Here is a 27642-nt window from a genome sequence, read left to right as displayed (position 1 = left end):
AGAAAATAATTTGGTGTTAGTAGAATTTTGTTTCGATTTTCTGTTGGTCATTGAGTTCAATTAGCCTGTTTCGTTTGCTATTTCAATTGTGTTGAAGTTTCAGCTTTTAGTTTTCTAAATCTCTTTGGTTAGTTATAGTTCCTTAGCAGATTGTGACAAATTCTAGTTTTGTTAATATTTTTCTTTTGGAGTAATTTTCAAGTTCACATATAGGCTCTTTAGTCTTTTTTTTTTTCCAGTGTTTTGATTTGTTAATGTTGATGTTAGTTTCTCTTTTCTGTTTTAAGATTAGATAGTTCATGTACACGTTTTTTGTTGTTTAAGTTTGGTGCATTTTTTTGTCTTCTTAAATTGCTAGTTTTGCTGATTTAAATTTCAGGCATAAGAGTGAAATTTTTAGTTCCTTGTTTTTAGTTAGCGGATCTTTTCTTAGCTTTCTTTTATTGATTCAAACTTGTTTAGACAATAGCCTTCTGTTGTTTTCAGATTATTAGGTGTTTGGCTAACAACTTTACTTCTTTCTAACCAATTTCTAATTTTGATTGAGTTCTGGTTTAGGGATTTTTGTTTTGTTTATACAGTTTAAAAATCAATCTTTATTTTGTGTAGATTACTACTATAACTAGTTAGATTCAAAGTTTTACTTCAATGTGTTAATTTGGTACTGCTTACAGTTTTCTCTTCCAGGTCTGTTAGTGAAGCTTAAGTGTTGGAGTGTTATGTTTGAACAGTGAAAACTGCTTGAGAAGGGCTGCAACAATAAGAAAAAGAAGGATAAATAGTGAAGGCTGCAAAATGGAAAAAATAAAATAAAAAATGTGTTATTGAAAGAAAGTGAGAATGAAAGCTTAGAAGAAAAAGAAAAATAAAGAAAGAAATATGGTTGATTGTGGTGCGCAAATAAATGTTGAACTTTTTCTTGAGCTCACACACTGCCACTGCGTCACTTGTTTTAGACCAACAAACTTGAAAATCTTCTTTGAACTCACCCTGCTAGCCTGACCAAGTTATAAGCCATATCAAGTTCTACTAATTTCAAGTGTGTTCTTGACATTTTGGTGGATTTTATACCACTAACACAAAAAAAGCTTCTTACTTCCGGTGATTTTTGCTTTTTAAGTATGTTTTAGATAGATGTAAATTTAAAGAGATAAGTTTACTACTCTCTTCTAATGTCCAACATGGCCTTTTTTTTATATTGAAGTTCTAAAACAATAATATAAATGTTAGCATGTGTAAAGTTCCACAAAACATACAATTTATGAACAAATTATAAGTGATCATATATTTTTCCAAAATCATGATGTATCAGACTCTCAAGTAACGAACACGAGGACAATAATATGTCTCGTTCACAAAGATAACATGTTCTTGACTATATTACAAAAATTCAGAAACTCTTCTTTCATACTCTTCACTAACGTGACGTACCTTCTAGTTTCGATCCATAGTATGTCGGTGTCAATACTCGATTTTGTTCGGATAAATAAAATAAATTTTCAAAAGTTAAAAAATAGGAAAAATAATAATCGATAAACAAAAATGGTTGAAATAGAATAGGTAAAAAAAGAAAAACAAAACCTTAAAAAAATTTAATTGATTATGTTAATTAGGATTTAAAAATAAAAAAATAAAAAATAAATAGTAATAAAGGAAGAAAACTCAAAGGTTAATAGTCGAAAACCTAATCTCCTTTCATCACATTTTTTTTTCTATTTGCTTACCACCCTTCACCTTTCAAAAAAACCCAATGCTTATTTATACCCACCCCTGATTTCTTCTTTTTCTCATCCCCAAAATCCTCTACAATCTCTGAACGACACGGAGTGACCCATCTTCTCTCTCCTCCCAAGAGACTCATCACACTCACTCACGAAACCGCTCGCACACTAACCCTAACCCTACAGAGAGCACTTCCCCGACGCTTGGGATTCGCATCTCTGCCACAGCGCCACTTGCGGTGGCCGTTGCTGTTTCCTCGCCTTGGAGCCTCATTCACCTTCACAGATCGGTACTGACTAGTTTCGCAGATTCCTCTGCATATTTTTTTTTTTAATAACGAAATGTGAATTAAATGTGCTTTGTGCTTTGGTCTTTAACGGGGTTTCTTGATTTTGGGTTTCTAATAGGGTTTCGGCCTATACATTTTTCTTGATTGAGTTTTCGGAAGAATGCCATGATTTTGAATTGTTCTTGATATCATGTTTGGTTCATTATGATTAAATATGTTAAGATGTGTGATTCGGTTCGTTGCCGGGATACATATAAGCCGTACAAATCTTGTTTTTAAATAATTTCTATGCATGTTATTTTGGATCGGTGGCAGCGAAAAGGGGCTTATCCCTATTACCATTATATTCTCACCTATAACGGTTTTTTTGTAATTAAGAAGAGTTACCGGTGCACCTCCAAACTTTCGTTACTTTAAGAATACACTCCCAAACTTCTTTTCGTCGATACCTTGCACTTCCAAATTTTTTCCTTTCTTTTCGTTCTATTGTGCTCTATGCTTTCCAAATTTATTCTCTGAATGCTGAACATGATTCTTTTATTCTGCCAGTGGTCTCTCTTCCAACGTGTGGTTCCTCTGAGAAACCTCTCAGGTCCCTCCTCCAACATTTTAGAAATTGTTCTCTTTTCCAACATCGTAGTCCCTTCCCATCTCTCTATTTGACACAAAAAAAGTTAGTATTGCATTTATATTTCATTTTTATTTTGAATGTTTGATAAATATGGTTGTTGTTGGTTGATTGTTTTTCTGTTGCTGAAATAATCATTGACATTTAATATAAAGCGGATGTGTACATTCGTAATTTTTGCGTACTGGTTGTAGACTGTGGATGTCGACATCTGGTCTTGAAGTTTGAACTGCGAATGTCGACATCTGGTCTTGAAGTTTGAATTGCGAATGTCGACATCCAGTTCCTTTTTTTTTTGCCTAGTTTCATGCACTATGAATGTCGACATCTGATTTTGGAGTTTGAACTGTGGATGTCGACATTCGGTTCTTTTTTTTCCTTTAGTTTCATGCACTACGGATGTCGACATTCGATACTAGAGTTAGAACTGCGGATGTCAACATCTGATTTTTTTTTTGCCTGGTTTCATGCGCTACGGACGTTGAAATTTGATTCTGGAGTTTGAATTGCGGATGTCAACATTTGATTTCCATTTTTTTGCTTGGTTTCATGCATTACGGATGTCGACATCTGGTTTTTGAGTTTGAACTGCAGATGTCAACATCCGGTTTTGGAGTTTGAACTTCGAATGTAGGGTATTGTAATTATGGAAGATTATCAATTGAGTTAGTTGAGTTTTTTGGATTCTCAAGTAGGGTATTGTAATTCTAGTTTGGTGTCAGATTATACCTCTAATTTTTACAACTGATGAGATTTTCCCCACACGTGAAGATTTAATTAAGTGAGTTAGAGGGGTGACTTTCGATCTTGGTTTTGTTCTTATTATCCTAAGATTTGATAAATGTAATAGACAACCCAAAAGAAAGATTTATGTATTATTATGCTGTGAAAGAGTGAAAAATATAAAAAATACAAATATGATGTAGAACCTAGTTTATTTGACATAGGAAATTGTGAGTGTCCATTTAAATTGAGAGGCAAACCTATCTTCAAAGGGGAGGGGTGAGTGTTGAATGTAATACATTCCATAATCATGATTTGTCAAATACTTTAGTTGGTCACCCATTTGGGATAGGTTGAAGTCAAGTGAACAGTCGTTGTTTGTGGATATGACTAAAAGTCAAGTCAAATCTGCAAATATACTTATCACTCTTAAAGAAAAAGATGAGTGTAATGTCACCAATATGAAACAAGTATACAATGCAAGATACATGTATAAACGATTAGTGAAAGGTTTTTGGATCGACTTACAACAGTTGATGATGATGTTAGCACGTGATAAGTATATCCATTTTAGTAGATGTGTCTATGCATCTAAGGTGGTTAGCAACTTTTTCTGGATGCATTCCGATGTGGTGAAGTTATTAAATGTATTTAATATTGCTTCTTAATGGATTGTACTTACAAAACCAATAAATATCGGTTGCCATTGCTTGAGATTGTTGGTATAATGTCAACAAGATTAACTTTCTTAGTTGTGTTCGCATTTCTATCAAGTGAAAGACAAAATAATTTCACTTTGGCTCTTGAAAGGCTAAGAGGTCTCTTTATGATGTCTGAGAGTGGTCCACATGTCATTGTTATTGACAAAGATCTGACTTTAATGAATGTTATTGACATTGTCTTCCCTGAATGTTATCATCTTTTTTGTCGTTTCCATATTCAGAAAAATGTTTAAGTAAAATGCAAAATGTTAGTTAATTCTATTGACGCATGTGATGTTGTTCTACAAGCATGGGAAAATGTAATGGATTGTGAAGATGAATGTAAGTTTACAGATTGTGTTAATCGCCTTCAGCGCCTTCAGCTTGTTTATCAATCATGACCTCTATTCTTAGAATATCTTAATGACTCGTGGATCATTCTTTATAAGAAATACTTTGTAAAGGCCTGAACAAACATAATTTTACATTTAGTAAATACAACATCATATATGTATGTTTGCATATGATAAATTCAATTTTTTTTTTCATTTATGATTGTTGTGATGCACTGTAAAATTTGTATCATGGTCCAGTCTGCTCACTAGAGCCTAAAGAAAGTTCTTGGAAGTAGTATGGGAAACCTATGCTCGTGTTGAGATGGAATTCACAACGTGATTATCTTGTAGCATAACGAAATAAAGGTATCTTTTGAAAGAAGTCTTAATTTGATAAGTGATTCTTACAAGGCATTGAGTTATAAAAGATTAGTGGGATATGTATCTAGATATGTCTTAGGACTCCTTGCTCCGAAGTTAGAAAGAGTTAGGAAAACAAGATTTGATACTAGTCTTTGTTTGTGATTGCATTTTGAGACAGACATATGGTCTTCCATGAGCCTGTAAATTAGCACGATATGACCTTGGTATGATTCCTCTGCAAGAAATTCATATAATGTGGACTAGGTTAACCTTCTCAAATGTGTCATCTACACAACTAGAAGATCAATTATCTATTCAAAGGGAACTTGTTTGTGATTGCATTTTGAGACAGACATATGGTCTTCCACATTTTACGTTCAACACCCATCTCTCCCTTGAGAGATGGGTTTGCCTCTCAATATAAAGGGACACTCACATTTTCTTATCCTAGATAAACTCGGTTCTGCATTACATTTGTATTTTCTATATTTTTCACCTCTTTCACAACCTAATAATACATGGGTCTTTCTTTCTGGTTGTCCATTATATTTATCTGATCTTAGAATAATAACTACAAATCCAAGATTAAAAGCAACCCCTCAAACTCAATTAAATTTTCACGTGTTGGGAAGATATCATTAGTTGTAAAGTGAGAAGTATAATCTTGTTCGCATATATCATGAACGAAATCAGAAAAGTCTGACATGAATGAGACTATAATTTACTTGAGAATCCAAAAAACCCAAATAACTAAAATGATGATCTTCTATGACCTATAAGAAAAAAATATTTAAATATGTTTTATTTTTTAAACATGAAACTGTAATGCATCACAACTACAACTAAAAAAAAGTGAAAGGAATACACTCATAAATCTACATACTGAAGTAGTTGCATGATACATGCAATCATGCATCTAGGTATTATCCAAATGATAAAACCCAAATAAGGGCAACCACAATCAAAATGATGCAATGCAGGAGGACAAAAAATTGATCCAAAAGGAAGAAGAGAGTGAAATTTGTAATACAAAAAAAAGAAAAAAAAAATTAAGAAACGGTTGACGACATCCATTTCACAATTTTCTGAAAGGGATATCCAAATCCGCAATTTTGAATGAGAATCAAAACTAAACCCTATTTTTCGACTCACTTGTTGCAGTGAATCTAGTGATACAAAGCAGCAAACACTGCATTCTTCTCTTCTCTTCTCGTATAATGGTTGAAAAGCTAGGATCCATACAAAGGATCCATTGATCAATTTAGTCATACGAGTGGCAATATTTAAATCCTTGTTATTCCTATAGGTTGAAAAATGGTTACTTTTTTTGTGCTGCCCACCAAATGCCCAATGCTTCATAAGGGTGAGCACTATCCACAGACTATAACCACTATCTAAAGGACACAAAGGATTATCAACGCCTTCATGTTTAATGTTATGAGTTAAAAATCACAAGAAATAAGGAAACAAATGTCATGAAACGGATGTTGACATCCGCAATACAAAAAAACTAGAAAAATTAATGAAACGAATGATGACATCCATTTCATATTTTTCTGAAACGGATGTCGATATCTGCAATACAAAGAAAATAAAATAATGAAACGGATGTCAACATCTGTTTCACATTTTTCTGAAACGGAAGTCGACATCCGTAATACAAAAAAATAACAAAAAAAATAACGAAACGAATGTCGACACCTATTTCACATTTTTTTGAAATGAATGACGACATCCGAAATGGCAAAAAAAGAACCAAAAATTATAAAAACAGACGTCGACATCCGTTTCACAATTTAACGAAACAGATTTTGACATCTGTTTCACAAAAATAACAAAAACAATTAACGAAATGGATGTTGACATTCTTTTCACATTTTTCTGAAACAGATGTCGACATCCGCAATTGTCACAAACTGAAATATTAGGTATATCACTTGAAACAAACAGACAAATAACATTCCAACAGTCCACTCGTAACAAAAATATAACAACAATGTAATATGATTAAAATGAAATGAATATTAACCTTGAAGAGAAGAGTTGAGAGGTAATGAAAAAGAGTTGAGAGGTAATGAAAGAGCATGTTGTTGGTGAGAAAGATGAGAAACAACTTCAACCACGTATGGGAGCTTGGAGCAGCACGTAGCAGGGACCACTGCTAGACCTTGTAACAAAGAAAGGGACCACCACACGTACCACACTTCACAGAGCAGAAAATATTGTGGAAGAAACAGAGAGAAGAAAACAAAACCAACAAAACGGAACGACGAAATATTTTGGGGGTGCAGGCTTTCCAAAGATAAAAAAACACAACCGCAATAAATTCAGATTTCAATGCTTTCGACCACCCAGGCAGGTAAAAATAGTATTATTGGGGGTATAGGCGAAAGATTTGGGTGCAGCGAGAAGCACCTTTGTGGTAGTCAAATGCATTTGAGTTGATGGAGATTAATAGATTTTACATGTTCTTAAAAACCAGGCAGGTAAAAATAGTATTATTGGGGGTATAGGAGAAAGATTTGGGTGCAGCGATGTGGTTGTTAAATGCATTTGAGTTGATGGAGATTAATAGATTTTACATGTTCTTAAAAATATAGTTTCACGTTCGGTAGATTCTAATTCAAGTGAAATATTGGATGTGGGACCGCGTTTTTTTTAATCATTGATTGAATGTATATGTAAGGGGTTTACATTTAGTGATTTAGGAAAGGCTTATGAATGATTGGTTTGTGTTTGAGATTTTGTTAAATTAAGTAATTTGATATATGCGGGAAATAAATGTTACTGACACATATTTACTAGATTTTGGTTTTGTTAAATATTTTATTTTATATGATTTAAAGTTTGTCTATAAAAATTTACTGGTATTCTAAATCTAACATTTCTTTTCCCTTTTTACTTTTCTTTTTTAATTTCATACTTATACATTTTTAAAGGCTCGGACATTTGTTTGCATCATTTAAAGATAAATTTTTGGGTGTTTGCACAATCGTTGCTAAACATTTTCCAATAAATGTTTTGGATACATCTATGATTGTCCGTGTCGTCTAGTTTCAAATTATTTTAACACAATATTTTAAAGATAAGTTTTAGGATTATTTGTATGATCGTTGGCGTTGTCTAACATCTTCAATAAATGTTTTAGATACATCTATGGTCGTTTGCATTGTTTGGTATTCAACTTTTTATTAAAACATTTTAAAGATTGGTTTTCGGATGTTTGTATGGTTGTTTGTGACATTCACATAAAAGGTTGGAGTACTTACGTGATCGTCTGTGTCGTCCCAGTGTTCGACCATTTTTTTTTTCTTTTTAAAAGAATTCTAAAAATTATAATATTTTCAAAATTACAAAAACAATATTTTCACTCAAATCTTTTGTGAGAAAGAAGTATGTAACCCCGATCTCCTATTATTAATAGAGATACGTAAGAGTGAGGAATCATCCTTGTCAAACTTCCTAAAAACTAAAAATTATTTTTGTTTCTTTTCTATATTATTTTCTTATTATTTTTGGAAAAAATTAAATATTTTGAAAATCACATCATCTTTGTATATCTAGTTAAAGGTACCATCTTTGAGCGAGTGTTGTCTGTGCTACAGTGTAACCAATTTTCGGACTCAAAATTCAGTTCTCACTTACCACATGATTTTGTGGGTTTTTATAGTTTTTCAAAATAAATTATGGTGGTGACTCTAAGAAAGATAGTTATATTTTTAGAAGTGAATTAGTCATTTCGTCGCGATTTAGGTTGCGATAGTAATAAACTCTATCATTTTCAATTTTTTTATTCTCATAAGGTGATGCCCTACGCGTAATTAATCGGAAAAAAAAAATCATAATTTGTCAACACATACATGAAGAAGAAGTCTATCATCATAAATTTGAAATAATTTTGTTAACACATACATGAAGAAACAAAATTGTGACATGTTTGTGAGATAACATGTTTGTTTCAAACTCAAATACTTTTGACACTATAGTGGTGACAAAAATAGAAATTCATGCAAAAAAAAGAATAAGCCACACAATGGTTTTTAGATTCAGTTTCATCAGTTCACATTCATCCTAGAATCAATTTCAATTACCTATTCTCCTTAGAGTGAGAGTATATAGATTTAAACTTCTCAAATAAAATGTGGGTAGCCCAAAAAGAAAGCACCAGTCTAACAAACAGCTCAATCATCACCTGCAATTTTCCCAAAAGCATTACATACATTACCTAAAATTAAACCCTAGGTTACAACGTTAATCAAATTACATTAAATGGAGGCATTGGAAACTCATCTCTGTAATCTACATCAAACCCTTATTCAGAACAAAAGTCAAATCTAATCCACCAACCCTAAGTCTCAAACACATAATAAAACAATCATACGAATCAATTGTAGAATAAACTGGATAGTTGAATAAGCGACATGAAATAAAACAAGAACACCGAAGACTGCGACGGTAAAAGCTAGACCAATTTATGCAATCTTCGTCTGCAAGAACTTCATAGCGTTTTCAATTGCTGGTAACAAACACCAAATTCAAGTCGAAACATTGGCGAGCAAGGAGAGTTCAGTGACAAGGGCAATGAGCTAGATGTGGCCATCTATGGTGAGAATCTTGGTGTTGTCGACAACATAAGAGAGGTGATGGTGGTCGTCGGCGTCGAGGTTACCGAAGTGAGAGGAGGATTTTGTTGATAGATATTTATTGTTTCTGTTTATTCAGCAGTTTTGTTTCAATAAGTGGTTAATTGATCTACCGAGTCTTTAGGAAAGAATAGCTATATTCTAGCTAATAGTTGTTAGCAGCTTAGACACCCATGTATATGTTTGTCACCCACGTGTATGTGTAGTGGGTTTAGTTTTTTTCGCACCGTTAGCTTTATTAGGCTATATAATAATGTACTTTGCTATTTGATAAATGACAGATTACAAGTGAGTATTTTTCAGAAAAAACCTACTTGTTTTGTTCACAAGTTGGTATCAGAGCTCCTATACAGGACAGGGGCCTGAACCAAAAGAAACTACTTTCTGAGATTGGGTGAGCGTGAGCGAGCATCCCGAGGGGTATACACCAGGGTGTGAGAGAGAGAAACACTTTTGAGTGAGCATCTACTGAAAGGGGTTGGGTATACACGAGGGTGTGAGAGAGAGAAACACCTTTTGAGTGCAAACGTGATTATTGAGAGTTTGAATTATTCTACAGTCATGATAGATACCAGCAAGTATGTACAGCCAGCAATACCCAAATTTGATGGGCACTACGATCATTGGGCGAAACTAATGGAAAACTTCCTTCGATCAAAGGAGTTTTGGCATTTGGCGGAGAATGGCATTGCTGATGTTTCCAAGAAAGCCAATGCATCATTCGAAGAAATCAAATTAATGGAGGAGCAAAAGTTGAAGGATCTCAAAATAAAGAATTATCTCTATCAAGCTATTGATAGAGAAATTTTGGATACTATCTTGAATGATGATACGTCCAAAAACATTTGGGATTCAATGAAGCAGAAATTCCAGGGATCAACTCGAGTTAAACGTGCTCAATTGCAAGCTTTGCACAAAGACTTTGAACTACTTCAAATGAAGGAGGGAGAATCCGTGAATTCATATTTCGCTCGAACTTTGAAGATAGCTAAAATTATGAAGGCTTGTGGTGAAAATATGTTGGAAAATGTCATAACAGCAAAGATTCTACGATCCATGACAACAAAATTCAACTATGTACTATGTTCAATTGAAGAATCCAACAACATGGAAGATATGACCATAGATGAACTACAAAGTAGTTTACTGGTTCACGAACAAAGGATGTTGTTGGTTGTAGAGGAAGAACAGGTTCTGCAAACTGTGACAGATGAAAAATATGGAAGAGGAAGAGGACGAGGATGAGGTAGAGGATCCTTCCGAGGCAGAGGTAGAGGAAGACAATCATTCAACAAAGCTGAAGTTGAATATTATAAATGTCACAAGCTTGGGCACTTCCAATATGAGTGTCCCATGTGGGAGAAGAATGCAAATTATGCTGAAGTTGAGGGTAAGGTGGAACAAGAGGATGAACTCTTGTTAATGGCTTCTGTAGACCTCAAAGAAGAAAAAGACAGGTGGTTCTTAGATTCTGGATGTAGCAACCACATAAGTGGTAACAAAAATTGGTTCTCTCATTTGGATGAGAATTTTCATCACACAGTGAAGCTAGGGAATGACACACGCATTGCTGTTTTGGGGAAAGGGAGTGTTCGAATGGTGGTAAATGGTATCATGCATGTGATATCTCAGGTGTATTATGTTCCCGAACTCAAAAATAATCTTTTGAGCATTGGACAGCTTCAGGAAAAAGGCTTGACTATCACAATTCAAAATAACAAGTGTATTGTTATTCATCCTGAAAGAGGGACAATCATGGAAGTCAGTATGAGCAGTAGTCGGATGTTTGTGCTAACAGCCACTCGAGCTTCAACTGATGCAGCATGTTTTCAAGCTGAAGTGGATTCACAACTATGGCATAATCGCCTAGGACATTTAAGCTGTGATGGCTTAAAAACACTTGCCTCTAAGCAAATGGTGAATGGGCTGCCTACTATTTCAGTTCCACAAGACTTGTGCACACACTGCTTGGCTGGAAAATAACATCGAAATACCATGTCAAAGTAGAGTCAATGGAGAGCATCAGAGAGACTTCAACTCGTCCATGCAAATTTGTGTGGACCGATTCAACCTCCACCAAATAGCAACAAGAAGTATTTCTTAAGCTTTATTGATGACTTATCACGTAAAACTTGGGTATACTTTCTACATGACAAGGCAGAAACCTTTTCTCACTTCAAAAACTTCAAATCCTTGGTGGAAAAGGAGGCAGGAAGAAGTATCATTTGTCTCAGGACAGATAGAGGTGGCGAATTTAACTCCAACGCATTTGAAGAATTTTGTAAGACTCAAGGCATATGAAGGCAATTAACGGCAGCTTACACTCCTCAGCAAAATGGAGTTGCTGAGAGGAAAAATAGAACCATCATGAATATGGTTCGATCTATTTTGATTGGGAGACGTGTTCCAAAAGTCTTTTGGCCCGAAGCAACCAAGTGGTGTGTCCATATTCTTAACAGAAGTCCTACAACAGCGGTGCAAGATAAAACTCTTGAAGAAGCATGGAGTGGAGTGAAGCCATATGTGGATTATTTTAGGGTGTTTGGATGCATTGCTCATGTCCATACACCAGACCAATTGCGAGTGAAGCCGGATGATAAAAGTAAAAGGTGCGTTCTTCTGGAGTCAGTGAAAAATCAAAAGCATACAAACTATTTGATCCAGTTAAGAACCGAATCATTATTAGCAGAGATGTTATTTTTGAAGAAAGAAAATGCTGGAACTGGGAGAAAACTGAAGACATAAATCCACAAGAGAATCTGAATAAGAGCATCAATGTAACACATGAGCATGACGTTGAGGAAGTTGAGCAGAATGATGCAGGCAATTTAGAACATCAAACTGTTGAGCAATCTGCTGCAGAATCACCGAGTACAGGAAATGTTAAAACTAATTCTGATGATCCTTCATCAGATGATACTACAGTTTAAGGGAGGGCCAGAAGATATAGGAGAGAACCGGTTTGGATGGTTGACTATGAGAAGGGAGATGGTTTATCAGATAATGAAGACAATGCAATGATCGTAACAGACGATGACCCTGTGACTTATGAAGAAGTTGTCAAGAGCAAGACATGGAGAGATGCAATGAAAAAGGAGATGGAAGCTATAGAAAAGAATAAAACTTGGGAACTAACAGATTTGCCAAAAGGAGTGAAACCAATCAGAGTCAAATGGATATACAAAACCAAGCTCAAGGAAAATGGAGAAATTGATAAATTCAAAGCACGACTAGTTGCTAAAGGGTATGCACAGCAATATGGAGTGGACTATACTGAGGTATTCGCACCAGTTGCTAAGATGGATACTATACGCATTCTAGTCTCCATATCTGCTCAACACGGTTGGAATATTTATCAACTAGATGTAAAGAGCGCATTTCTTCATGGAGAACTTAAGGAAGAGGTATATGTACAACAACCTATTGGTTTTGTGAAGATAGATGCAGAAGAAAAGGTTTACAAATTAAGAAAGGCATTGTACGGGCTCAAACAGGCACCAAGAGCATGGTACAACAAAATAGAGACATACTTTCTAACAATGACTTTGAAAGATGTTTCTGTGAGCACACACTGTTTACAAAATCAAAGGGAGGTAAAATTTTAATTGAGTCTATATGTTGATGATCTCATATTCACTGGGAATGATAAAAGCATGTGTGATGATTTTAAAACTACTATGATGTCAGAATTTGATATGTCAGATTTAGGACGTATGAGATATTTTCTTGGAATAGAAATTTTGCAGAATACACATGGAATCTTTATGTGTCAAAGGAAATATGCAAAAGATGTGTTGACTCGATTTGGTATGGAAAACTGCAATGCAGTAAAAAACCCAATTGTGCCGGGAACAAAACTATCAAGAAATGATGCTGGAACTAAAGTGGATGCCACACGATTTAAACAGGTAGTTGGGAGCTTAATGTACTTGACTGCAACACGACCAGATTTGATGTATGGAGTTAGCCTGATTAGCAGATTTATGGTCAATCCTACAAAGACACATTGGTTTGTAGTCAAACGAATACTAAGATATTTAAAAGGAACTATAGAGCTCGGCATATACTACAAGAAAGGGGAGTGCACCAACATAATTGCATATACAGACAGTGATTTTGCTGGAGATATTGATGATAGGAAGAGCACCTCAGGCTTTGTATTTTTCTTAGGAAATGGAGCAGTGTCGTGGTCATCTAAAAAGCAGCCAGTAGTAACACTATCTACAACGAAAGCTGAATACATAGCTGCTGCCTCTTGTGCATGCCAATGCATTTGGATCAAGAAAATTATGGAGACTCTTGGTTTTAGTAATCATGATCATATGCTAGTTTTATGTGACAACAACTCAGCAATCCAATTGTCAAAAAATCCAGTTTTCCATGGAAGAAGTAAACACATAGATGTAAGATTTCATTTCTTAAGAGATCTTGTTAAAGGTGGGAGCATTGAACTAAAGCAATGCAACTCAAAGCTTCAAGTTGCAGATATTATGACCAAACTATTGAAATTGGAGCAATTTTTAAAACTCAGAAGCATGTTGGGTATGGTTGAAGCATCAGAAATAAACTAGATGTTGAGCATTTAGTTTAAGGGAGGGAATGTTGATAGATATTTATTGTTTCTGTTTATTCAGCAGTTCTGTTTCAATAAGTGGTTAATTGATCTACCGAGTCTTTAGGAAAGAATAGCTATATTCTAGCTAATAGTTGTTAGCAGCTTAGACACCCACGTATATGTTTGTCACCCACGTGTATGTGTAGTGGGTTCAGTTTTTTTCGCACCATTAGCTTTATTAGGCTACATAATAATGTACTCTGCTATTTGATAAATGACAGATTACAAGTGAGTATTTTTTAGAAAAAACCTACTTGTTTTGTTCACAGATTTGATGAACCAATGTTGAAGATGACAGAAAAAGAAGGAGAAAGAGTGAGCGACAATTACACTGAAGTGAAGGTAAACTTACGGAAGAGGATAAGAATAAGAGTGAAAAAGTTGTGACGATTTAAAATATTAACAGAAATCAAATTAATTTTTAGCAATTTATTTAACTGCCATAAAATAATGACTAATAAAAACAATGTTTTTTAGTGAATAACATAGTGATTTATGGTAACATTTTTAAAAGTGTTACAATATTATGGTTCCTATTATTTATAGTAACAATTTTTAGAAAATGTAACTATAGTATACAATCACTAACATTTTTAAGAAATGTAACTAAGAAAGTGTTACTAAAGTTACTAAATGTACTAAATGTTGTAGTGAACTTCCATTACCTTGACTTATACTATAATTATGATATTTCCATCGACAATTTTTATTGGCTTTCTCAACTTTATTTGCTTAGATATCTCAACCTTGCTTTTACAAATCTTGGTAATGCTACTAATGGGTTTTAGTCGTTGGTTATGCTCCCTTCTCTGCCCGACTTAATATTGAGTTATTATGAACTAAGCATCACTTCGTCTCTCAAACATAAGAATTTTACTTCACTTCTAAGTTTAGATCCTTCAGACAACTATTTCACCTCAAAATCATTATGCTGCTTGTTTCATCTTTGTACTCATCTTGACCATGGTGAAATTTATTTATCTAGGAATTTTAATCTTCAATTGCTTTCTCAACTTTATTTTATGAAATATCTTGACCTTAGTTACATTGATCTTCACGAAGAAACTAACTAACTTTTGGCCATGTCTCCTTCATTATCAGACCTATACTTGCAACGATGTCAACTAACCAACATAATTCCATCTTTAAAGAATATGAATCTTATTTCCCTTGTCAGTCTTGATCTCTCTTTCAACAATTTTAACTTTGAATTGTCACATTGGTTGTTTAATATCTGACTTTATATATTTTAACTTTGAATGGCCATGTCTCACATATTTGGTTTCCCTAAGTTTTAGCTCTAATTCCTTTTCTGGTACAATATCTGACATCCACTTTTCCAGAATCCACAATTTAGAAGAGTTAGACTTAGCAAAATAAGACTCACATTTCATTTCAATCCTGAATGGATTCCTCTGTTTAAACTTAAAAGGCTTTATTTGGATGATACAAATCAAGGTCTTCAATTTCCACCACGGGTATATACAAAAAAAGTCACTTTCAAGTTTATACATGTCGAGCTCAAAAATTTTATTTGTTGAAGAAGAAAAGTTTATAGGCTTAATAGCTGGTATTGATACAATAATTGATTTATCAAACAACTCAATTAGTGGAGACATGTCAAACGTTTTGCTAAATGCTCACCACATAATTTTAGGCCATAATAATTTCACAGGAACACTCCCACATTTATTACCAAAGGTCGGTTATGTGAATTTATCTCATAACTCTTTCAAAGGATTGATTCCACATGGTTGGAAGAACTTGAAACATTTGTACTTTATCAGCTTGTGGAATAATAATTTATTCAGTGAAGTGCTTGTTAAACTCTAATGTTGGACAGAGTTGATTGTTATAAACCTTGAAAAAAAATGAATTTTTTGGAACTATACCAAACAACATGTCTAGAGACTTAGAAGTGGTGACATTATGATTTCATAAATTTGAACGGAGTATTCCACCTTAACTATTCCTTCTCTCTTCTTTGATTCACTTGGATCTTGCCTATAATATACTTTCTGGTTCAATTCCTTAGATTGCGTATAGCTCACAGAAATGACAACAAAGAATTATTCCACACCTCTCTTAATGGGAGATGGCAACGTTGATTTCTATGCAAAAGGTTGAAAGGAACTTGACTTGGACAGGCGAACTATTGACCTTGCAGCTAATACGATATCTAGAGAGATTCCTTCATAATTATTTAGGTTAATTCAAGTTCAAACATTGAATTTATCTTATAATCATTTGACTGGAACAATAAAACATGCTACCTTGTCTTTTTTGAGTTATTTGAACCTATCATGCAAAGAGTTTTCTGGACAAATTCCAATAGGAACTCAACTTCAAAGTTTTGGTGTATCAAGCGATGATGGAAACCCAAAACTTTGTGGAGCTACTCTTACAAAGTGTAGCATGGAAAAAATGCTCTGAATACAATCGAAAATATAACCTAGGAAGATGGTGAATTTGATGAAGAATCAATCTATATTGGAATGGGAGTTGGGTTTGCAATTGGATTTTGTGGTGTTTTTGGTTCTTTGTCATGTTTAGAAAATGGAGACACAAATATTATCGATTGCTCAATAGAGTTAATGACCAACTTTATGTTATTTACATGCTCAAATTCAATAACTTTCTTGGCAGAGAAGCACTACGGTCAGTCCAGGTAAGTAAAACTAACATTATAATTTGAGTTATTTATTTCCATGTTATTTATGCTAATTTAGGTTTTATTAGTAGATCATAATTAATTTGATATTTTTGCGAATAAACATCGGGAGAAAATATCATCAAATCAGTATTAAAAATTGTGACGAAACTATGAAATGTGTCTGCATCAATAAAGTTGAAAGAATAACTTTCAATATGATTTTGTGGCATATATATAAGAATTAGTTAGTGTAATCTACGAAATTAAATCAAGAGTACTATGATGTTGTCTTCGGAGCTGAAAAGATAGACTACAAATCTGTGATATTTTTCTTGCAATCTAGTAAGTATATTTTGTATACATTTCCCAAAAATATCAATTTTTTGCGACGCGACACATGTGTTGTAGTTTTACGTGGATGAAGATTGATACTTGAATTTCAAAGGAAGAACTTATGAAATTGCTTTCGATTTATCTAATGGTTACAATTATCCATGCATGTGTTTATTGTTTGTCTGAAAATTGAAGTTAAATATTGTATCTCGTATTGAAGTAGGCTCAAAGTGACAGTGCTCTTTGATATAGAATATCAAGTGGAGGATTATTCACAAAACTTTAATGTTGCACCAATGTGCACGATTTTAGTTTAAAAATCACTGCTAAAGTCGTCATAGGGGAGTATGATTTTTGTTCAACAACAATTACGTTGAATCGTCACACTCAATTTCATGACTTTCCAACTTTAGACTAAGTCATCTCAACCGTCCATGACTTCAGCTCTACTATAGTTCTACTATATTTTTCTTGAAGTGGTATGTTATTTGCATGACTTTGATTAAGCATAATTAATTTACATTGAAGTCGTTATTGAGCGTCACGATGTCAACATTTTCATTGAAATCTCCTCTCCTGGTACGTATTGAGCTCTTGGTAAGAAACCGTTCATCCTAACTACGACTTAGCCTCTTTGTAATTTTTTTAAAAAGGACTAGATACATAATTTTGAAATTTAACTGAGCTTGATTTGTAAAAAACGCTTCACGTGGATGAAGATTAACACTCGAATTTCAAAGGCAGAGCATATGAAATTGTTTTCAATTTATGTAATGGTTACCATTATCCATCCATGTGTTTATTTTAAACAATCTTTGTCTGAAATTGAAATTAAATATTGTGTCTCGTATTGAAGTAGGTTCGGAGTGTCAGTGATCTTTAATATAGGATCATTTCCAGCTTAGCTCTGATTTCTGAATGATGCCATGAAGTGTCTTAGTCCAACTATTGTGTCCACAATCGTTTTGCTGTTCAATTTCTGCATTTTCGCCAATTACTATCTTTTAGCTATTTTGTTATCTGCTTTTGTCTAGATAACAGATTAGGGTTCTTCGCGAACATCGTTGGGTAGCCTAATTGCATAGTAGCCTAATTGCATAGTTGATTGACAAAGCTTATTTACTTCGAACTGTAGGTTAAATGTTAGACAAATTTATTTGGAATGTATTCATGATTATGCTATAATTCAATTATTTATAATTTAAAATTATTAAGTTTTACATAATGCTTTAAAATTATTTTCTTCAAAATATTCTAATTGGTTCATAGTTTTTAGCAAATAATGTATTGAAAGTATAAACTCTTTGACAGGGGACAAGTATTTGATATTTCTTTAATTCAAGTAAAATGTGTAAATTTAAATAAAAATATGCGAAAAGGTGTATATTTAATTTAAATAAATAAGGAAAAAGTAAATTCAAAAGTTAAAATAATTAATTAAAAAACTGATATTTTAAAATTGTCTGAGATAACAACAAAATGCAAAATGAAAAAAAAAAACTACTACTAAAATATCGATGTCCCGAAATTAGGAATGACAAAACGAACCAACTTGATCCTTTTTGGTTTATTTCGCGTTTTGATCTGCAAAGTGCAAGTCGGGTTGGCCCACCCTACAATTCAGAAACATGTCTATTTTCCCGGCCTGCTCCATCTTGCTTGAAAATAGAGTTAAAAGATTGATTTCATTAAAGAGATAACAAAACAATATATTTCAACATATCAAAATATCAAAACAGTCGATTAAAATACTGGAAAATTATGCAAAAATACGAATTTGAAGATTAACTCAGGAACAATATTTAAAACTTATCAAGATTGATTCCAATTAACAATAAAAATAGAGATACAGTTTCAGATTATGTCAAATCACTCAAAAACCATTAAAAGACTATTAAAAACATATTTCTTAAAACTTTATATTAAGAATCGAGAAAAGAAAGAAAGATGCAAACACAAGCACATAGATTTTTATAATGGTTCACTCAAAACTGAGCTACATCTAGTTTGTCAAGGCAACACAAGCCTAACTTGTTGTTAATTAAGCAGTGAAATGATTAGCGTAATGGACAAAAACCAAGAGGAGGGTGAATTGGATTCTTAATAAAAATTGTGCTTTTAAAATTTTTCTCTTTTAATATCAAAGTTTAATTAAAATCTTTTCCTTTATTTTAATAAACACAATAAAATATAGAGAGTATGAAAGAAAAAATTGCACAAAGTATTTATATTGGTTCGGATCAAACGACCCTACGTACAGTTGTTAATCTCTAAAAAACGAGATTAACTCAATCACTAAAATAAACCAAACTTACAATCAATGATAAGAAAGATTAGGGTTTAGAAAACACCTCCCTTGAAATCCACAAGGGATGAACACCTCCCTTGAATCACACAAGAGATGAAGAAACACCTTCCTTGAATCACACAAGGAATGAACACCTCCTTTGAATCACACAAAGGATGATCGACTTCTCCTAGCAACAGTAGCAACAATCAATCACTTAAGATCCCACTTGATGAAAGTTATCACTCAACGCACATTAGATTTTTCAAAGCCTTCCCACAGAGAGTTCTCAAGTACTCAGACTTCTCTAACTTTTGTATTTGATAATGAAAGCCTACCACTTTATTTATAGAAGCCTATTTAGAAATTAGGTTAAGAATATGTAAAGTTAAGTCTCAACTGTCATAGATAATTGATTATCATAAGTGATAATCGATTACCACAAAAAATTTTATAAAAACATTTTTCTCGATGTGATAATCTATTATCAGCCAAGATAATCTATTATCAGTAAGTGATAATCGATTATCAGTAGTGATAATCGATTATCAGTAGTGATAATCGATTATCACATAGGCTTTTCTCAAAAATCAGTTTTAACTGAGATAATCAATTATCACTAAGAATAATCGATTATTCCAATGGGTTTTGCAAATAAATAAAATTCTCTTGGTGCTCTACGGTTAGGGTTTTTCCTTTTTGACTCTTTACATACTAATTTAACTATTGTGAATAACATACATAGATTACAAGACCTAAACAACTAAACCCCTAAGTCTTCAATGTATCTCTTGAATCAAAGCATTCTTTCAAGTCTTCAACATTTTTCCATGCATCATCATTAAGTCTTCCATACTTCTTCATAAGTCATCATCATCATAAAAACTCCTTATTGAAGGAAGATGTCCATCATATTCTTTTTGTCAACATAACTTTCACTATTTCAAAAGGTTTACACAATCCACCAGATTACACTCTCAAAATATGCAAAATAAACATCAAGACTCTTGAATCCCACAAGAGTTTCAACAAACACAACAGGATCCCACTTGTAGATCTGGAAAACCACCAGGCAACACCCAGAAACCTAAGAAAGATCAAACCTGAATGAAGGCTTTCCCCAGCCAACCAAACCTTTGTCTCCAAGTTCCTAACTCAAGCAAAAATGTTCCAAGAAGATCAAAGATCCTTCAATCACAAGCTGCACACTGTGTAATCAGAGAGAGAGAGTTTTCCAAATTTTGTTCCACTAGTTTTCGTGCTCATAAATCTCAAGTGTTACTCCACTCTTTGAAAAACTATTTATTATAGCGTGGTCATAAGTGAATTTAACATGTTGATTTGTCCGTACAATATGTTGATTTCACTTGACTTAAGTGAAATGTTTCAATTGAATAACAATTGAACTGATTGAATATATTCATACCAAAACTACATGCATCAAGTCTTTTAACCTATTAAAAACATTTTTAAGAGATTAAAAAGGAAAAACACAAGACAAAAGGCATCTATACTATATCATATAGTCTACGAATATAATTCAAACTTCAAGCTTTGTAATATTCGAGTCAATTCCAAATTTAACAAACTCCTAGCTTGATCACTAATGAATCTTATCAATTTTTCATCAATCACACATAATCTTATGTATTTTCTTCATCAAATCTATGTACCAAGATCACTTCTGCTAACAACCTTAAGCAACATAATTCATGTGGATTAAATAATAAATAATAATAATATTCAAATAATTAATTTTATTTTAGTACATTGTAATTCAATTTTAAAATATCAAACCACAAATTAAACTAATAATTTGGATTCAATTTTAAAAAACAAAATTAAAAATGTCCAGTTTTAATCAATTATTAATTATTTAGATAAATTTTTAATAATTTTTTAATCCAATTTTGAACAGTCCTCGTAAATTTATAATAGTCACTGCACTGGAGAAGGTATACTAGGTCAAAATTGACGGTAAGTCACAATCCACAACCTGACTTTTAAAGTATTGATTTAGAAAACTCGTTATCATTAAAACTAGCGAACACACAGGCGCGACAATGCCTGTGTATTCACATTTTTTAATTTTCAAGAAATTTAAGATCAATAACAAATATATAAATTTTAAAATAATTGTTAAATATAAAATTTAAAAAAAATGTAAAAAGAAAATTTAAATAATGATTTAAAACAAAAGAGATTTGTAAAAAAAATGATTAGAAGTAAATTATTTATAAAATAATTAATTTTTAAAATAACTAAGGGTAAAATAGGTATTATGAAATGTGGACACAAAAAGAGAAATCCCCTTTATTATTACTAGCGTAACACAGGCGCCTGTGTGTACGCATTTTTTGAATTATATTAATAATTGATGATATTGTAATGTTATTAAGTTAATGAACAAAATAAAAATATATTTATAAAAATTAAAGTGAGATGTATGGAGAAAATATGAGAAAAATAACTGTTGATGAATAGTAGGAGAAAAAAGAGGAAGAAGATAAGTAAATAGTTTTATAAAAACTTGTAAAAGTAACCGTTAATTTTTAAAAATTTAATAAATAATTAAATTGTAAAGGGTAAAGTTGGAATTATGAAATGTGGACACAAAAGAGGGAATCCCATTTATATATAGTTATAGATTATTATTTTTAAAATAACTAAGGGTAAAATAGGTATTATGAAATGTGGACACAAAAAGAAGAATCCCCTTTATTATTATTATTATTATTATTATTATTAAAATAACTAAGGGTAAAATAGGTATTATGAAATGTGGACACAAAAATAATAATTATAAAAGATGTTTCCACACTAATATTTAGTTGTTTTTTCTTCTGATATTTAAACGTAAAAAATTTTAAAGTCTTGGTCGTCATCGTATTTTTCATATTTAGATGTGCCATTAATTGGGTTGGCCATTAAATGATTTCGCAACCATAAAATTAAAACATTATTATCCCATACCATTTTCTGTCGTAAAATTTGACTGAGACTTGTAAGTTACGAAAGAATTATAGTTATGCCTTTTCGTAAATTAAGAAAATTCTTTTTTTTTATTGTAAATATTTTTTAAAAAATTACTTATCTGTTGTTTTTAAAATTCAAAGTAATGTTAATGTTTTTGTTTTATATTCTTACTTTTCATCTAATTTTATATTGATTGGAATTCATATATATTATTATGAAATAAAAGTAAAAGGAGACAAAGCAAGAAACTTTGAAATTATTTTATCAAAATAAACAAAATACTATATTTATTGAATTCTACATATAGAAAAGAAAGTAAATAAACATGGAAAGAAAGAATGAAAAAAGTGACCCATATGAAAGAAGCTGCTTGGAAAAATAAACACGTCTAATTCACTTCATTAAATTTCTTGGAAAAATAAACACGTCTAATTCACTTCATTAAATTTCTTGGCAAAATAAACATGTCTAATTCACTTCATTAAATTTCCAACGGTTCAACCTAACCATACGTTATTCTAGTCAAATAGCATTTCTAATGTGATCTTTATTTAGATTTTTTTTTTTCGTTTGTACATCATTTTCATTTCTAGAAATGTCTCGTCATATCTGTTAAAAACTCTTTACTTAATTGTGTAATAGTTATAAATCGAAATCAGTTGGCGATTTTATAATTATTTTTAACAATTCAATATTTCTTTTAATATAATACTAGTAGAAACATATGTGTCCACACTCTATGAGAACAAAAAAGAAAAGAAAATATCTTATCATAATTATTAAAATAAAAAATGTTATTAAAATTATGAAATATATGTTTATGTAAATTAATTATAAAATAAATAATTTTTGTAATTTTATCATCTGCATTTCATTTTTATAGTTTTCATTATAGGTAAATTGAATTAAAAAAAATTATAAGTCCTAAATGGTAAATAATAAAATGAATGTTAATAAGGATACAATTGAAAAATAATTGGTACGCTAAAAAAAATATTTACGAAAATGGTTATAAAAATAATCCTATTTATTGATAATTATAGATGAATCACAATTAACTAAAAAAATATTAATTCATCACTTTTACATAAATTATCTTAAATCGAAGAATATAGACTTTATGCTTTTCATCTGTCATAAGCATTCACTGTCTAGGAACCAACTCAATCCTAATCTCTTTCTATAAAACAAATTTGTAAATGTACTGTAACAGGCGGTTGCAATTGTATTGTAACAGGTGGTCCAGATTGAAATTTGATCGAATCGTTTATGACTAGTCCTATCATAAAAAAGAATAGATAGTTAGTTAGTCGCACAAAATAATAACACATACATAGCGACTAACGTCGTTTCAATCAAGAATAACACATAAGTAAAAGCCGTCAACTTCAAATTTAGGAAATAACAATAAGATTTCTAGTGTCAGATCATAAACTCGAAACCTAGGCCTGACCCAGGCTCAGTCAAAGCCTGAACACTGACCCAACGCAATAAATAAAGGTCTAACTAGAGATGGCAAATAAACCCGTGCCCGTGGGTATCACCCGGACCCGTCCCCGTTTTGACGGGGAATCCCCGCTTTGACTGGGTATGGGTATGGGTATGGGTAATACCCGAAATTTTCAACTGGGGATGGGGATGGGGATGGAGATATATATATACCCGCCCAAATACCCGTCCTCGCTTAAATTACTAAACTATTTATAATTTATTAAATAATCTAAAAAATATATATAAATAAATAATATATTTACACATAAAATATAATATAATATAATATAATATAATATAATATAGTATATATACATATAAATAAAATATACTTTTTTTTATATATATATATATATATATATATATATATATATTTACACATATACATGTAATATAATATAATATAATATAATATACATATAATATATATACATAATAATATAATATAATATATATAATATATACGTATAAAACAAATTAATCATTTAACTAGTGAGATCTTTTATAAACAAATTTATAACATTACAAATTTATAAAAATTTAAAAGAATATATATATATATATATATATATATATATATATATATATATGCATAAAATATCTACGCATATACATATAATATATATACATAATAATATAATATATATTATTATATTTATATTATTATATAATATAATATAATATATACTTAAAATAAATATATATCTATAAATATATATATATATATATATATATATATAAACATAAGATATCCACACATATAATATATATACATAGTAATAATAATATAATATATAATATAATATAATATATATAAATAATTATATATATATAAACATAAGATATCCACACATATAATATATATATATACATAGTAATATAATATATAATATAATATAATATAATATAATATATATATATATATATATATATATATATATATATATATATATATAACATATTTCTCATTCTCTTTGTTTTTTGTTATATAACATATTGGCAATTGCTTCAGTTTTAGATCCAAGGTACAAGATGGACATGTTAGAATATTATTTTTATAAATTGTATGGTAATGATTTTGATCTGAAACTTAGTAGGATTCGTCAAATGTGCTATGATTTGGTTTTGGAATATCAATCGAAAAAGAATGAAACTTCTTCTTATAGAGCTACATCATTGGAGTTGGGAAAGGATGTTGATAATGATGCGAATGAATTTTTAGAGTTTATGGCAAAAAAGAAAAAATCTAGAACTACAGTTATGAAAACAGAGTTGGATTATTACTTGGAAGAAGATAATTTGCCGGTTACACAAGAATTTGATATCCTATCATGGTGGAAAACAAATGGGTTAAAGTTTCCAACCCTTCAAGCAATTGCAAGGGATGTTTTAGCTATTCCAATAACAACTGTAGCTTCTGAATCTGCTTTTAGTACTGGTGGTCAGATATTAACTTCTCACCGTAGTCGATTTCATCATATTACTATAGAGGCTTTGATGTGTACAAGAAGTTGGATATGGAACTCAAACCATCTAGGTAAGTTACTCAAATTTATTAATATTTTTTGTTAGTATTTTTTGTGAATTCTCATCTAATATTCTACATTTGGTGTTTGTAGGTGTTAAAAAATTAAAAGGAAAAGATGTTCTCATGAGTGAAAATGAATCTGATGAAGAAGGTACATTATATTCTAGTAATTAAAATTTTCAATTTCAATTATTATATCATATCTAATTTTTCATTTTTTTTCTATGTGTAGGTGGATTGAATGCAAATGAAACCACTGATCATTTGTAAAATTAATAAATATTTTGGTTATTATAAAATTTTAGTAATGTGTAATTTTTTAGCTTTTATATAATTATTTGAATTTTATTTAGTTGTTATTTGATACTTTAATTTGAGATTTATACTATTATAATATTTTTCTTAATATTTGACATCATGAAAATCAAAAAGAGTATGTTATTTTAATATTGAATATTTTGATAGTATCATGATTCCGTTGGTGTGATTTTTAAATTTTTTTTATAAAAAATATTTAATTGATATATGGAACAATAAAAAAATGGGTATGGGTATGGGTATAAGAAAATACCCGTTACCCGGTGGGGATGGGGATGGGTCAAAAGTTGTATACCCGTTGGGTTTGGGGATGGGGATGGGGATGAATTTTTATTATGGGGATGGAGATGGGATCATGATACCCGTACCCGCCCCGCCCCGTTGCCATCCCTAGGTCTAACCCACAAAGGGGGTAAAAAACATAGTTAATAGCTATATAAATACATGTGGATCCCAACAATTAAAAATACACTTTCATTAATTCACTAATATGTTATTTGACCTTTGAAGTCTTTGCTGACTTGATCGTCAGAGTACTTTTCGCTGGTAACCCCTAAGGGTCCAGTCCGCCGACATTAGAAGAAGGCGCATTTAAATCAAGGAGTAACCAGTCTGAGAAGTCAGTGATTGGAGTAAGATATGATTTGTGTTTTCTGATAATCTGTTATTGTTTATGTAAGAACACGATAAAAATTATCAACTCTTTTGATACCCATATCCTTTTTAGGTCCTTTATTATCTCATTCAATTTGTTGCCTTTTATATTAACACTTAGTAGCGGAGTGCCCAAAATTTCCACAATGGTGACAAGCAAATTTTACATATATTTCTTGATCTGCTTCTTACTTTTCAAGTCATATCCAAGAGCAGGCTTTTTTGAAACATGTTTAAAAAGGAGCTTTAGAGCTCTCAACAAACATTCAAAGTCGTGCTTATAGTAGGAAACTTTTGCTTCTAAATTTTTATAGTTAAAAACATTAGATGCATGCATCTTTTTTAGTCTCGACATTTTCCCACTAGTTATAATTTGATCATTGTTTACCATTTCATTTTCCAAACACGGGTTTAAATTTTGTTTGAGTTTTAAATATTGCTAAAAAATCTAATTGTAACTGTTGAGGAGATTGTCATAAAATCATTTTCATCTTCTTCAGGTGATGAATTTGATGAGTTATAAGCAATTTCAAAAGAACCATATATGTCTACATCTACAAGTGTTAGATGTAATCTTAGGGATGAATTAACTATCTCTCAATAACATTATTATTCATTGCCATGAGAAGAGGTTGTTGCCTTCGCATCAAGTTGTTAAAGAGGCCAAAGAAGAATCTTAGTGTTTTATCATCTTGACTCATTTGTATGTTAAAGAGGGTGATGAAGATGTTAAGATACTTGTAGTGAGGGAGTTTGTTGACGTTTTTCCTCGATGAAATGTTGGGGTTTCCTCCTAAAAGAGAAGTGGAGTTTTTAATCAATCTGGTGTTAGGAACATGATCAGTGTCAATAGATCCATATTGTATATTGACAGAGCTGGAGAAATAAATGGAAGAGTTGTTAGAAAAGTAGTTTATCTGGCCAAGTGTGTTACCGTGGGAAGCACCAGTGTTGGTGGTGACGAAAAGTGATGGTAGTTAGGCTATGTGCGGACTACAGACAGTTGACACGTTGACCATTAAGATCAAGTACCAATTGTCAATGATAGATGATTTGATGGATCGTTGCATAGAATGGTGGTGTTTTCAAAGATATATCTGAGGTCAGAGTACCATCAGATTCTGGTCAAAGTTACTCATAATGATTTCAAATATAAGCGCAAGGAATTACTGTCCTCCCCATGATTCTCTCTAAGCATATTAGTATTATAATAGGTCCTAAGAACTCTAGAACTAAACTAAAAAATCAATTATATAAAATTTTAAAATCTTTATATTTTAATTAGTTAAATAAATTACAAATATTATAATATTTTTATTTATTAAAGAAAAATTAAACATTTTAAAGTTTAGATAATTAAATAATTATATATATATATTTAAA

General features: G+C 31.5%; 1 pseudogene across 1 annotated transcript; it reads left to right on the top strand.

The window, feature by feature from the left end:
- The first annotated feature begins 1735 nt into the window (after positions 1-1735).
- LOC114193650 (uncharacterized) lies at positions 1736-19634 on the top strand (annotated as a pseudogene). Its single transcript, XR_014993680.1, has 2 exons — positions 1736-2011; positions 2561-19634. The product of XR_014993680.1 is annotated as an uncharacterized LOC114193650 (transcript).
- The last annotated feature ends 8008 nt before the right edge of the window (positions 19635-27642 follow it).

Source organism: Vigna unguiculata, chromosome 1 (assembly GCF_037176805.1).
Source record: "Vigna unguiculata cultivar grain cowpea cultivar isolate G323 ecotype 2 chromosome 1, ASM3717680v1, whole genome shotgun sequence".
Taxonomy (NCBI): Eukaryota; Viridiplantae; Streptophyta; class Magnoliopsida; order Fabales; family Fabaceae; genus Vigna; species Vigna unguiculata.
Note: the sequence above shows the minus strand (reverse complement) of the source record. Positions and strands in the feature narration are given on the sequence as shown.